The following is a 14,748-nucleotide window of genomic DNA, read 5'->3' as shown; positions in this document are numbered from 1 at the left end:
CATACGTACAGACAGACACACAAACACTCTGATTCACCCTCATGTCTATGCTTCTTTACTGCATCGCCTCCTCCTCCTCCTCCTCCTCCTCCTTCTGGAGCGCCGTTTGGTTTCCGAGAAAAGCCCAGCGAGCTGTAGTTCCAAGCAGAACACCGTCTGGAATGCCGTAAATCTCGGAACTGGGTTTTTGTTCCGACAGCGGAACTCCGCGTGCATCATCCAGCACGTAGCACTAACCGGACTCGGCCGCCAGCTCACTGGCACTCACTGCCTGTCAGCGTGCCAACGCATACACATTAGGGCTGTAACGATATTGTATCGAATCGAGAAATCACGACAAGGCAGAATCTCAACACTACCTTTTTGTAAACCACATGGAAGGTTTTCATGTGATAGTGCTTCCAAACGTTAATATTTTCTTTGACCTAATTGTAGCCATTTTATTTTCGCCCACCTGCTAGAATTTTCTAACCGCGTTATGCGATTAGCTTTCAGTCGCCGGCGTAGTAGCCCAGTGCCCTACCGCGAGGCCCCAGGAGGGCCGACGTGCAACATTTTTAAGATTGGTAATTGATATTAACACAAAATTAATTAAAAATAAATTAATTAAAACTAAAATACTTTTATATATGTGTTTGTGTGTGTGTTTATTTATTTATCATTTTTTATTTTTGAATTGTGGGACGCATGGAATTGTGGGTCAAAAATTGTGATGGGAACCGAACCGTGAGTTGGGTGCATCTCTACAGCTCTAATACACACACACACACATACATATACACATACACATACACATACATACACATATACACATACATATACACACACATATACAACAAAGACATACATGCACACACAGTTAAATACGTATGCTCAACTCCACAGCCTAGAGGTGCTGTGAGGACGCGGGTTCAAGGCCGAGGATGGACGACACGACATGACATGACCCTGTTGTTACGCACACAACACAGCACAGGCATTTCTATAAAGGTCAGAGTTGTTTGTTGGACTTACGCACTTGTTATGGCTTCAGTGGAACGTAACTGTGCACACACACACACAGCCTCACAGCCTGACTGCTGCTGCTGGCGATGGTGAAGGCTTCTTACATGGCCTCGTTTCTTAGTTTGTTATTGGCTCAGGAGTCGGTCGATGGTGATTATGCCATAGAAACCAGCTGATAGCGAGACCACAATACGGTTCTCGTGATCTATTTGGGACGGATATTTGGGCCACATTATGTTGTAACTATAGCACAGGTTTTTTAATAGAATACATCCGATTTAGGGGCCGCTGTGGCGCAGCACGCTAACTAAGCCCCCCACATTTGGGCTTTCATGCCCACGGGTACCCCGGTTCGAGTCTGGCAGGGGTCATTTCCCCATCCCACCCTGTCTCTCTGTCTCACTCGCTTCCTGTCACCATCTCAGACTGTCCTATCAAATAAAGGCATGAAAGCCCCTAAAATTATATTAAAAAGAAAAAAAAGAATACATTCTATTTACATCATGATTGAATTAAAACTGGACCTTTTGTAGCTGAAACTTTCAGGTTGCAATAATGGTGTACTCAGGGAAACTCATGCCACCCGTCACTTGTAGTATTGACACACGCACACACGCACACACGCACACACACACACACACACACACACACACACACACACACACACACACACACACACACACACACACACACACACACACACACACACACACACACACGCACACACGCGCGCGTCTCTTGTACGGGTGTGCTGAGCTGCTCAGCCAGATGCCCAGAAGGTCCTGTGGCAAGTTCTCCATGACCATTGCTATCATTGCCTGTGGATGATCCCTCACTAGTGGATTGAAACGATTGTGGATTGAACTTGTTGACGAATAAAAAATACCACTGACACAGATATGCAGACACACACACACACACACACACACACACACACACACACACACACACACACACACACACACACACACACACACACACACACACACACACACACACACACACACACACACACACACACACACACACACACACACACACACAGATATTATTTCAAGCTTATATCTAGTGTGCAGACCACTGTCTCACTGTTCCAGCCAGTTTGACGCCATGATCTGGAACATCTCAACATAAAAACAGAAGGGAAGAATCCTGAACGGAAGAACCCTTTTGGACCACAAGTAAAATGTCTTTGAGCTATGAAAAGAAGTCCATTTGCTTACAAGATATTGATGCTTTTAGAAGCAGATGGCAGGGTGGCATGACCACAGCTAATGTCACTTTTGTGTGCTCGTCATGTTTTATTTACATGGAATGCATGATTTTTGTATAATCCAGCAAAGATAATAATGAAATTACAATAGTGACATGAGCTGTTGTGGCTGACATTTTTAGTAGCAGAAGTCAGGTGGTGCAATGACCCTTCCTACTATCTCCTCTGAACCAGTAAGGATCCAGTAAATTAACAGCAGGAACACCTTGGCTTCGGTTCACTGTGGTGTTCATGAGTGCAACCCAATTTCTCACGGAGGGCCCCAAATCACACAAAAGTACCATGGGTGAGTAGTAAACGGCACTTTACATAAAAAGGATGTTTTCGTTCAATGACAGATATAAATTCAGTGAAATGAAATTGTTGATCTGCAAAAAATGCCACTTGTCAATAATCTACCCAAAACTACTGAGACTGAACACCATAGGATCATTCTAAAGTCATTTTAGTTGACTCAGTGTGGAGCTCTTTGCAGCTACTGCCTTTTTGCTTTGTAGGGCAGTATGGGTAGCAATGCAGTATGCCAGTTGTCTCCAATTGTTTCCCCAAGAGCCAAATTATGCACCACAAAGGAGGCTGAGGGCCAAATAAATCGCCCAAACGTATCGCCACAGATGACATGCATATACGTTTTCATTTGTTCCAACCTCATGGTGGGCCAAATGTTTGCTATGTCCGGGCCGGATCCGGATCCATTTGGAAACCACTGCTGTATGCTCTGTATATTATTCCATGCCTTTTTGGCCTTAACGAATCCCTTAAGACAAAGCAGAGCTAGTCTACATTGTTGCATCACCCAACCAATAAAACTTGCAGGTGATTCCGTTGGCACTCGGGCAGGATTGTGACACTCTGAGACAGCTGTGATTGTTTGTCTGACGTGCGTGCGTGCGTTCGTGTGTCTGCCTTGTTTGCCAAGTAAATGTGTGTGTGTGTGTGTGTTTGTGTGTGTGTGTATGTGGGTGGTGCAGACCTCCGCATTGAACTGTGGTGTACTTGTGGCTGTTGGTAGATCCCTGTGCTGATAGCTCTGATTAGCTGTCATCAAATGGGGGTAGCAGCGTTTGTCTGGACAGGTTGTTTTGAAATGCTGCGGGGTATGTGTGTGTGTGTGTGTGTGTGTGTGTGTCTGTGCGCGTCTGTCTGTCGGTCTGTGTGTGTGTATATGTCCGTGCCTGAGTTTTCTCTGAGATAAAGAAAGATGGAGAGGAGAAAGAGATAAATATGCCAAAGAACGTGAGTGTGTGTGCGCGTGTATGTACACGTGTATGTGCGTCTGTGTGTGCTCGCTTGTGTCTGAAGGCAGTCTGCAAAAGATCATTAATCTTTCTTTAACTATGTATTGACAGCACAAGCAGCTCTGGGCTAATTTACCTGCAAGCTGGTTACATGCACCAAAACACGCTCACGCATCCCTTAAGCACACATGCACGCACAAACATGCATGCCCAGCCACAATCACACACAGACGCATATACATACTGTACAAACAGAGGAACACTATAACACAGAGACACATGGGCATAGGAAGGAACACACACATACGGTACTGGCAGGCAAAGAAGACATTTGAAACTATAGCACTACGCTGGCGCACACACACACACACACACACACACACACACACACACACACACACACACACACACACACACACACACACACACACACACACACACATAGGCACATACATACTGTACAGACAGGCAGACAGACACACAAAGCCGTTGCACCACACTGACACATACAGACATGTGAAACTGTCTGTCGCCTGTAGTGCCTGTCTAAGCTGTCATTCGGGCGAGCGCGGTTTAGCAAAGTTGACTCCTCATGTGTCTCATGTGTGTGCGTAACTGATCGAAGGAGCGTGTGGTGCCTGGCATGGCAAGTATTGCTCAACCCACCGCAGCAGCTGATGAAGCTGTAAGCTGTAACCAGGGCCGCTGACAGCTTTGACTGGGCCCAGGACAAAGTCACCTAAATGGGCCCCTCTACCCAATACATACAATGCAATGAGAAGCCAATTCTGGGCCCCCTCTCTCCCTGGTCCTGGGTCAACTGTCCCCTTTGCCCTCTCCTGTCGGCTTCCCTGCCTCTAACCATGTGCCCCATCACCCATCAACTTGCTGAGGTTACTTTTAAGATTGTAGCTAATCCACTAAAGATTATATAGAATTGTACGCCACGATACTTTGGATTACTTGATACTACCCGGTCAATATTTCACTGCAGGTTACAGAATACATGCCATGATATTTAAAAAAGGAAAGATTCTTTATTCTTCATTGTGTTACTTTTTGATTATTACTTGCAGATGAAACTGCAAACTGTGAATTTTCTTCATTTTCATATGAAGTATGTTACAATATGAAAAGCATATTTTTTGCAAAACAGCTTACAAAAATGCACAATGGAAAATCAGTAATTCTGCACTATTTATATTCCTTGATGCCCCATTGCTCTAGCACTTGCCAAAGCCAACTGAAAGGAAAATAGAGTTCCACAGTGTTGCAGACCTTTATTTTATTTTCAGTTATCTTATGTTTGGTCCAGCACCTGTGCTACTGATGTGCACACATTCTCTGATTTTTTGGGTTTGACTTGCCAGAGCCAGTCATAGACAGCAGGCTTGCATACCTTGACATGTCAATGCTTTGCTTGTTAACACGGTCTGCAACCATTAGAGCTAGAGCGTATTTCTGTGATTCCCATTCTCCATGGTGTGAAATGGTTGCACTTTGATGAAGGACTGAAATGTCAGTGCCAGTAAACTTTTGGGAGCATTGTTGCAGACGTATTATTTATTTTTCTCCATTGATCACCCACACATGAAGACCTTGAAGTGGCGTGGTTTGTGCATGGAAGAGGGATAGCTAAATGCTTTCTATTGGATGGTATGCAGATCAGAAATTAATGGGGTGGGGGTCCAATGAAACAGAGGCCTGGAGTTTCTGGGTCTCAAACAGGGAACTTACTGCAACTGTTGCTCTGCATTGCCTTAAAACAGATTGCTGTTATCTTAAGACTGTTACTGTTGAAGACAACAGTACCGTTCCAGCTTTTACAAGTGTTATGAGAGTGAATACAGTACTGTCGGTGGAGAGGTGCAGACAGCTGGGCCCGTAAGCTGGATTCACTACCTCAAACTTGCCGACGGCAGGCTGTCCAAGTTTGAAATTTCACTCATCCTACTGTAAATCATGCTTTTGAGATTGTTGAATGAGACATAGTTGTTTTTCTTATCAGTCGGCTGGATGAAACAAAGTTGTTTTTCTTATCAGCAAAAAAGAAAAAAAGAATACGTTTTTTTTTTTGTCTGTAAAGAGTTTGCGGATGAGTGACTGCGAATGCGCTCTGCAAACAATCCCGAACCCATGGCAGATAATCTTAGCTGTCAACACTCCCAGAGACAGATACTCTGGTTGCTCAAACTGGGATGTCTTGCATAGTTTTCTGCTGCATCAAGGACTCTTCATGTTGTGGATACTGGTCTCTTTTGGACAGCCTGTGTGGAGGCCTTGTTTCTCTTCTTTTTTTGTGGTTCTTTTCCCCCACTGTTCTTTTTTTTGTCAGTGTTCTTTTTTTCTCAGTTAATTTGTTCTTTCTTTCTTTCTTTCTTTCTTTATTTCTTTCTTTCTTTCTTTCTTTCCTCCCCCCACCCCCCTTTCTCTTGTCTTCGCCGAGGTTCAGGCTGGGTTGTATAGTTGGCAGCTGAGCGAGAGTCCAGATAGACAGAGAAGAAGGCATCCGCTCTCACAGTGGACAGAATATTCCAGAAAGAACTCCAGGAATGTAAACGCTCCCTGCATGCCCTCTTCAGGAATAAAAGCTACAGGCCACATTCTGTCCAGCACTGGCTGTCTCTCTCTCTCTCTCTCTCGCACACTTTCTCGCTTTCCTTCTTTTTCTCTCTCTTTCTTGCTCTCTCTCTGCCTCTGCCTCTGTCTCTCTTCTCTGTCTCCACTCCTCCTCTCGTCTGTCCATTCCCAATGTCTGTTTTTTTGTCCTTTTGCCTGGGGCAATCGTCTTCTTTTTTTGGTCCTGTTTTGTTTTGGACTTTGGCATCTTTCTGATTCAAAAAGAAAACTTGTTCTCACTCCCGCATTCACTGTATTTTATTTTCTCTCCCACACTCTGCAGTCTCTTTCTCTGGCTCTCTCTCTCTCTCATGGCTCAATCACGCTTTCTTATCCCATGATGTTGCTTACCTGCTAAAAAAAAGTCTTGCCTAAACTAATTTAATGAATCTGTCAAGTTGAATTCGCAGTGTTTTTGAGAGCCGACGTCTGTTACGCTCCAGACTAGCACACTCAGCTGAGCTCAGCTCCTACTGTGCCAAAATCAATCTCTTGAATCAACCCGAAGGTAGCGTCTCGCTTCCTGCTCCACCTTCACCTCTCTCTCTCTCTCTCTCTCTCTCTCTCTCTCTCTCTCTCCCTCTCTGTCTCTCTGTCTCTCTGTCTCTCTGTCTCTCTGTCTGACTGTCTGTCCATTGCTGACTCTCTCTCTCGCTCTCTCTTGCTCTCTTGCTCTCTCTGGCTCTCTGTCAGTTTATCTTGGTGCCTCTTTCTCTCCACCTCTCTTTCCACCTCTCTGCTCCCCCCCTCCTTGTCTCTCCATTAGTGAGTCTCCATCCAACATCACAGCATTACTCCTAATTAATGAAACACTTTTTCATGGTTCGCAGCAGACTCCTGTGTGTCTGTTCCGCTAGCCAGTACAGTACAGTACGTACACTTGCGCAGGCAGCTGTACTTGTGCTGTCGCTGCACATCCATCAGCGTTAATCATGCGGAAATCCCACTGTGTCACTCCGATATTTCACCTCAACTCTCTGCTGCTGCTGCTGCTACTGCTGCTGCCAGCCAGACTGACTGACGGTACTCTGCAGACTTTTCTTGAGGGGCCGTGCCAAAGATTTTCAATATGGTGACCGTAATAAATTGGTCTGTGCGTCACCAACAAAAGTGGGATCAATTCCCGATCTCCTAATTGGGCAGGAATTTTAAAGTTTTTGAACTCCTATTTTGAATTTTAAATTTTGAATTGAACTGCAATCATTATGAACCCTAGCTAATCTCCTAAATGGGAATGGCAGCTCATTCGCGTGCAGCGTAGAACTGTCATATTGATTTCAGAAGAAACTTCTCATGATTGAACACAATTTCCTTCAGTATTTCACAGTAACTGCAGTATTTCCTGCAAGATGTTCCTACACTTACAGCTGGAGCTCCCTTTGAGGAAAAGGCTGTCCTTAACAATACAATAAGGGTTACAGCACTCAAGTCTATCACATGGAAGCAATAAGGTTTTAGCCAAGTGTCAAGAACTGAGCATTCCACACATTTTCAGGCTGGCGTAATCAACATGCATGCGTGTGTGCTTGCGTGCGTTTCGAGCATACAACGCACACACACAACAGCACAATGCACACACACACTCTACACATACTACACACACACACACACACGCGCGCGCACGCACACGCACACGCACTTACACACACACACACACACACACACACACACACACACACACACACACACACACACACACACACACGCGCGCACACACGCACACACACACACACACACACACACAACCAGTCTTTGAAGAGCTGAACAGGCCAAGTCAACTGACCTACTAAACTCTAAACTCTGGGTCCTATCTGCTCGCCTCTTGTGATGTTTTTACCTCTCTGTGACAGGCACCGCGTTCAGCTGCCATAGCTTGGGCACACAGACGCGCACACACACGTACACACACACGTACACACACACACACACACACGCACACGCACAAACACACGCACACATGCACAAACACACACACACACACACACACACACACACACACACACACACACACACACACACACACACACACACACACACACACACACACATATACACACACACACACACACACACTCGCACAAACACACACACACACACACACACACACACACACACACACACACACACACACACACTGTTGCATTGCAGCCCTGTGTCATTGTGATTTCAGTGACCAGAGGGGATGTGAGGCTACGACGTGCGGCTTTATAGTTTCCTAAGCCGATGCCCAGTGCATGTGTGATGAGCTTGATCTTTTTCCCTTTGGTGTGTGTGTGTCTGTGTGACTGTGTCTGTGTGTGTGTCTGTGTCTGTGTCTATCTGTGTGTGTGTCTGTGTCTGTGTGAGCGGGAGAGATTGATCTTTTCCCTTTGTTGTGCGCGTGCTCAGTCACAGGCAGGGGTGATTTGACAGAAGGAGAGGATTCCGGCAGTGTGTGTGCACACATTTGTGTACGTCCAACCCCCCAGTGAGCATCAAAATCAAAATGGCCTTGGCTGTGTAATAAAATGTTCTATGCCCAGTAGAAAAATGCTGTGTTAAATATTTTGAAATTTGGATGAAGTCTACCGGTGCCACCAGCCCCATAAAAACAGAAAGTAACGGTCATAGTGATGGGAAAACTGGATTCAGAAGCTACTGTCCTGTGCCGCATATTCCAAATGGCCTATCTAGTTTTACCTGTCCATTAGGGCATTTGGACTGATAAAACCAGGTAGTTAGGAATATATGGCATTGGATTTTTGCTTCTGAATCCATTTTGCCCCACGGAGGTAGACCTCCCAGGTTCAGAAAGTGAAAACCTGTGACATATTTGCTCCAGCCAATATAATGAACCAGCTGATCTTCATTGCCACTTAAGCCAAAAATAATGATATTTATTTCATTTAATTCATGCAGTTTTAACATTAACTGTGTTTGCAACACCTGACTGCTACTAAAAACTTCTGAGACATTTTTTTTCTGAGACCCAATGCATGATAATCAAAGTTAGTGGAATTTTACCAAAAGTATTTTTTCATGAGGTACAACATTTTTATTCTGCAGCCATAAGAAATTACCAAAATCATGGAGGGTTTGTATGATGTTTCATGCACCCTGGAGTGTGTCACTATGTGTCTTTTTTCCTGAAATATTTATTCACACTGTGTGTCTGTGTGTGTGTGTGTGTCTGTGTGTGTGTGTGTCTGTGTGTGTGTGTGTGTCTGTGTGTGTGTGTGTGTGTGTGTGTGTGTGTGTGTGTGTGTGTGTGTGTGTGTCTGTGTGTGTGTGTGTGTCTGTGTGTGTGTGTGTGTGTGTGTGTGTGTGTGTGTGTGTGTGTGTGTGTGTGTAGGGTGTGGATAATTAAGAATATGAGAAATAAATGGGCTCAATACAATACCATGTTTTATTTCATGTCCACAATTGCACCTGTATCATGCCATGTTAGGGGGAAGTGGACACACACACACACACACACAAGGGCGTAACTTTATGCTGACAATTGGGGGGGTCAAGATTTCCATCTAAATGAATTAAATGGCTAAACAGTTTTCTTCAGTATTTGCATGTACAGTTATGTATGTTACCTGGTCATTTGTGCCTCCTGCGCTGTCTCTCTCTGTACTCTCTCTCCCTGTTTTTGGTCATCCGATTCTCCTTCGCCTCGTTCTCTCCCTCTGTCTTCAACTGATGCACTTCCTCCATCACCTCCTTTCTGTTGCTCAACTGCTACGTACATCTCCTCCGTTGCCTCTCTCTCCTTCAACTGCTGCACCTCCTCTGACACCTTCATACTCTATCTCTTGAACTGGTTCACCTCCTTTGTCACCTCCTTCTCTCTCCCTCTCATCTGTGCTTCCTCGTCTCTCTCTCTGGACACCCGTCTCTCTCTCATCACCTGTACCTCCTTGGCCTTGGATCTCTCTTTGGTGACCTGCACAATCAAGTTTTTGAACCTGATATAAAAAAAAACCTCAGTTAATGTTCAAATGGCTTGGCAGCAAACTCACATCAGAGTTTTAGAGAATGCATTTTCCCAATCAGGCTAAAGTCAAGCTGTCAGAAAATCTCCATTTGTAATGTGGCATATAGCTATAAAGCAAAGATGAGTTAATTAATTAATTAATTAAAAACATTCCTACCCTTTGCTTAGTAGGCCTAATTCATATGATCAGAATAAAGCTACAGTCAGAGATGGTTGATAAAATCTTTGATGCAGTGCCAAATATGAATGACATATCCCAACCATCAATCACTAATCAGGATGCTGCACAAATAGGATCTCTTGTCTGCTGTTCGCCATGTTGTTAATCATATGATCAGAAGAAAGTTGCTGTGGTAGAAATTAAAGTAGCCTGCTGGCTACATAATATCCCATACCCATTATTTATACAATTGACTGCTGTTGTTTTTTATATAACTAAATATACAGTGGCGACTGGCGACAAAAATATTGAGAGGACCTCCTCTGTCTCACTCCAAGCACAGCCACGCATAGTGTCACGCGAGGAAGGAACCCCTCGTCTCCCCAACCCTCTCTCGTGTCTCTCTCTTCATTACTTCACTGGCGAAACAAACTGTAATCGCTTGGCTGTTGTCAACAAATGCGATTTTGAAAACAAAATATAATGCCACAATACATCTTATTTAAAATGGATGCGTTTACTATTGGTGTCAAAAAACTTACAGGCATTTTGGTTCAGCTGCATTGAACAAGCTTCTCATTTGAAGTGGATACTATCATAGGAAATCACGCAGGGCAACTGGACAGGGGGTAAACCAAAAACTACTTAAATGACGTGAAATAAAACAAACAGACGTACGATTGCTAGGGTTTCACAAAATGTGTTGGTTTGAGGGAGTAAATATCCCAAGTGCTAAGCCATCAACGAAGTCCAAATAGCCAGCCACGTCCAGTGTATTGAACTAGCTGTCTGTCGTAACCTAGCATAAAAATAGCTATATAACTAACTGACAGGCAGAAAGGCAGTGGTACACTATAGGTTCTCAAAACACTCGGAAAATAATGTCTCTTATGCCAAAGACGCATCACGCATGATCATGTGGCAATTGCAAGTTAAAAGTAGAAAAAAACAATTGCTCAATACTTGATAAAGCTGATCGCTAATCAGTTTGAATTTGGGATAGTGGAGAAGAGGATTACCATTGAGAGATTCCCTGATTGTCGCTCCCAACGCAGGACGCTCCCCGGTCGGCTCGCTCCCACTAGCCAGACTATCGATCCCACCGCCATATAACGGAGCTAGTTATCTTTTTGATGTTAGTTTTTTGTTTTTCTATACCCTAACCCCTAACCCTAAATTGCTTGTATGTGGCAGTGTATGATAATACGTGAAATATAATCGGGTGGGACTACACGTCCGGGAGTGATAGAAACACCTGGGACTACACGTCCGGGAGCGATCTCAGTTGGGAGTGTCCATCTACCTCCCCCATTGGACAGTACGTACTATGTACACAACTAACGCAGATTTGGGGAATACCAAGGGGGGCAGGGGGGGTTACATTACAACATGATTAAACATAACTGACCGAAACTATTTTTCACTATTTTACATAAAATGGGTAAAGTTGTTCATGCAAGACAAGTACTGTAATTATATAGGGGGGGTTGTACAATTATATAAGGGGGGTTATATTGTCAGGGTTTGAAGTCTGGGGGGGTCAAAACCCCCGTAACCCCCGTGGAAATTACGCCCATGCACACACACACACACACACACACACACACACACACACACACACACACACACACACACACACACACACACACACACATGTGAACACTCACACACACATGCACACACGCGTGTCTTAGAACTGTGGAATTTAAGGAATGTGGTGTGTGGTAGGGAAAGGATTGCTATGAAACTTCAGAGGGATTGTAGGGGTGCACCCTTTCTTCTCTTTCCACTCTCTCTTCACCCTTTATTTCACTCTGTCTTTTTCTTCTCCCTCTCTCAGACATTCAAGCCATCTTTCTCCCACCACTCACAACCACATTCATGTTTACTCGTTATTTACACATGCATATTCGTAGAAAGACACATTTACACAGACATATTTTTACGCACGCGCTCATGTCCGCACGCGCGCACACACACACCAAAAACAACCGATGTTTGCGCGCGCACACCCACCCCCCCCACCCCAGTAATGAAGCCCACTAAATAGCCTTGCTACACCGTATCATCACTGATGCATCAGGCACCACCTTAAAGAGTGTGCCAACACCCCTCTTACCTGGTTCTGTACTGGAAATGAATCAAACCGTAACGCCAAGACAGAGTTATGTACCGAACCGTGGTTTTTGTATACCGTTACACCCCTACCTCTTACCATCGTAACTTTTCACTAGCTACTATGATATGTTGTGGATGTGTTTTGACTGTTAGGCCAATGAGCCTGGCTCTTTTGTGTAACTGTCAGAGCCCCAGTTTGGTACCCCAGAAGTTCTGGGGTTGAGTCCTGGTGGGCGGAGCAGCTCTATTCCGCTTTTCTTGAACCGTTTAACTTAACCTCGGCCTCTGTCAAAACAGCTATTTCATGCCTATTCCACTTGAGCACTTGAGCCCCAGCCTTTCTCTAACCCTACAGTGATGTAAGCATTCTCTGTCCAACCCGACCATGTTTCACCATTCAACTTAACCTCTGTAGTGTTTCTCAACAGGGGCTGTACAGGCCCTACAGGCGTTGAGAAGGCTACAGCTAAATGGGGCGGTGCTTAGTTGCCAATGCGGGCATTAGTCCATTTTATTTTTTAATACTAAGGGGCTTTTGACATATGACGAACTAAAGGGGGCGTTTGTTCAAAAAGAAGGTTGAGAACCACTGCCCTAGAGCGCCTACGTAGCTGTGTTCCACACACACTGTATTCCACTTGAGCACTGGTACCACGCACTGATGAAGGTTGATAGCCGAAACGCGTTTGCTTTTTGGACATGGTGGTAATATAAATAAATAATGAGACTCAGTTTGTGAGTGCGGATTTTTCTTCCTTAAGTTGATCCATTTTATCGCGCACCCAAAGACTTTCGTTTTTCCAAGAAGTTGAGCGCGTCCTTTGCCTAAACTTGAATTCCACTTGAGCAGCCCCAGCCTCTTTGGCTGCAGATAACTAAGCCGTGTGCCTTCATTCACCAGTTCACCTGACGAGCGCCTCCATCCAGCCCTCAGTCGAACCCGGCTCCTGGTGTCTCCAGTTAACTCCTGCACCTATATCTCATCAGCAAATCCCCTCGTCTCCCTCCCTCCCTGGTCTTAAGAGGGCTGCTGAGGGCCTTGCATCACTCCCAGTTGCCAGTGCCCTGACCTCTACAGCTCCGTGTGACTGGATTGAGATCTCATGACATCGCACCCCCTCCCTCGCCCTCTTACCCTCCAGTCGCTCGCCCGCACGCTGGTTCTCTTTCTCTCCCTCTCCCTCTCCCTCTCCCTCTCTCTCTCTCTCTCTCTCTCTCTCTCTCTCTCTCTCTCTCTCTCTCTCTTTCTCTCTCTCTCTCTGGCTCAATTGCTCGGTCATTAGCTGTCCCTGGTTGGCACCAGAGAGGCCACTTCAAATGCCATGCACACGCTGGCCATCTCGTATCGAGCCCTCTAGTGGCCCTAATATGGAACTGCAAACAGTCTGGTAGGGAAGGCAAAAAAAGCCAAAGGGACATTTGCCGTTTTTGTGCCACATGTCTGTCTGTTTGTCTGTCTTGGTCTGTCTGTCTCTTTCTCTCTCTCTCTCTCTCTCTCTCTCTCTCTCTCTCTCTCTCTCTCTCTCTCTCTCTCTCTCTCTCTCTCTCTCTCTCTCTCTCTCTCTCTCTTTCTTTCTCTCTTTCTCTCTTTCTCGCTCTTGTCAGCCTCTGTCTTCCCCAGAGGTTTTGGGTCTGAGAGGCAGCCAGGACCTCTTGCACACATTCCCACACGATCAAACGACAACAACAAAAACACACACTAATGGCTGCTGTGCTGTTGCGAAACCCCTCAATGTTTGTTTTCTGTGCTTGTGTTTCTCTTTTTGTGTGTGTGTGTGTTTGATTGTGTAAAAAAGCAGAACTTTGATGCTTTGCATACCTCATGCTCTTAATTCCCAATTTTATGATTATTTGCACTGTGGGGTGGGACTTGAGAGAGCTTGTGGAGATAATGATTGATGGACAACCTTGTTGGGTGAGTTCGGAGAATTGAACTTGAGTTGGATGTTCTTGGGTGTCGTCGTACCTAGCTGGATCAGGCTGGCTTGGCACTGCTCTGGGTGATTGACATGTTAAAGGAGGCATGAATAGGCACCGCATGAGCTGTGCTCCCTCTACGCCCTCGCCAGACCTCAATACTTCAATACTCCTCTCTTTTCCACTCTTCTCTTCCCATCTCCTCTCTACTCTTATCTTCTCCTCTCCTCTTCTGTCCATTTTCACTCACTCACTCACTCACTCACTCACTCACTCACTCACTCGTGTGCGGGCACACACACACACACACACACACACACACACACACACACACACACACACACACACACACACACACACACACACACACACACACACACACACACACACACACACACACACACACACACACACACACACACACTGCAACTCTCTGTCTCTGTGGCTACAGTGA

The 14,748-nt window shown here is 45.3% G+C and overlaps 1 protein-coding gene across 2 annotated transcripts in view; it reads left to right on the top strand.

Annotated features, from left to right (window-relative positions):
* The window catches only part of grb10a (growth factor receptor-bound protein 10a), a 148,868-nt gene that overhangs the window by 51,317 nt on the left and 82,803 nt on the right, over positions 1 to 14,748 (top strand). The window lies entirely within an intron of this gene.

This window comes from Engraulis encrasicolus, chromosome 20 (assembly GCF_034702125.1).
Source record: "Engraulis encrasicolus isolate BLACKSEA-1 chromosome 20, IST_EnEncr_1.0, whole genome shotgun sequence".
Taxonomy (NCBI): domain Eukaryota; kingdom Metazoa; phylum Chordata; class Actinopteri; order Clupeiformes; family Engraulidae; genus Engraulis; species Engraulis encrasicolus.
Note: the sequence above shows the minus strand (reverse complement) of the source record. Positions and strands in the feature narration are given on the sequence as shown.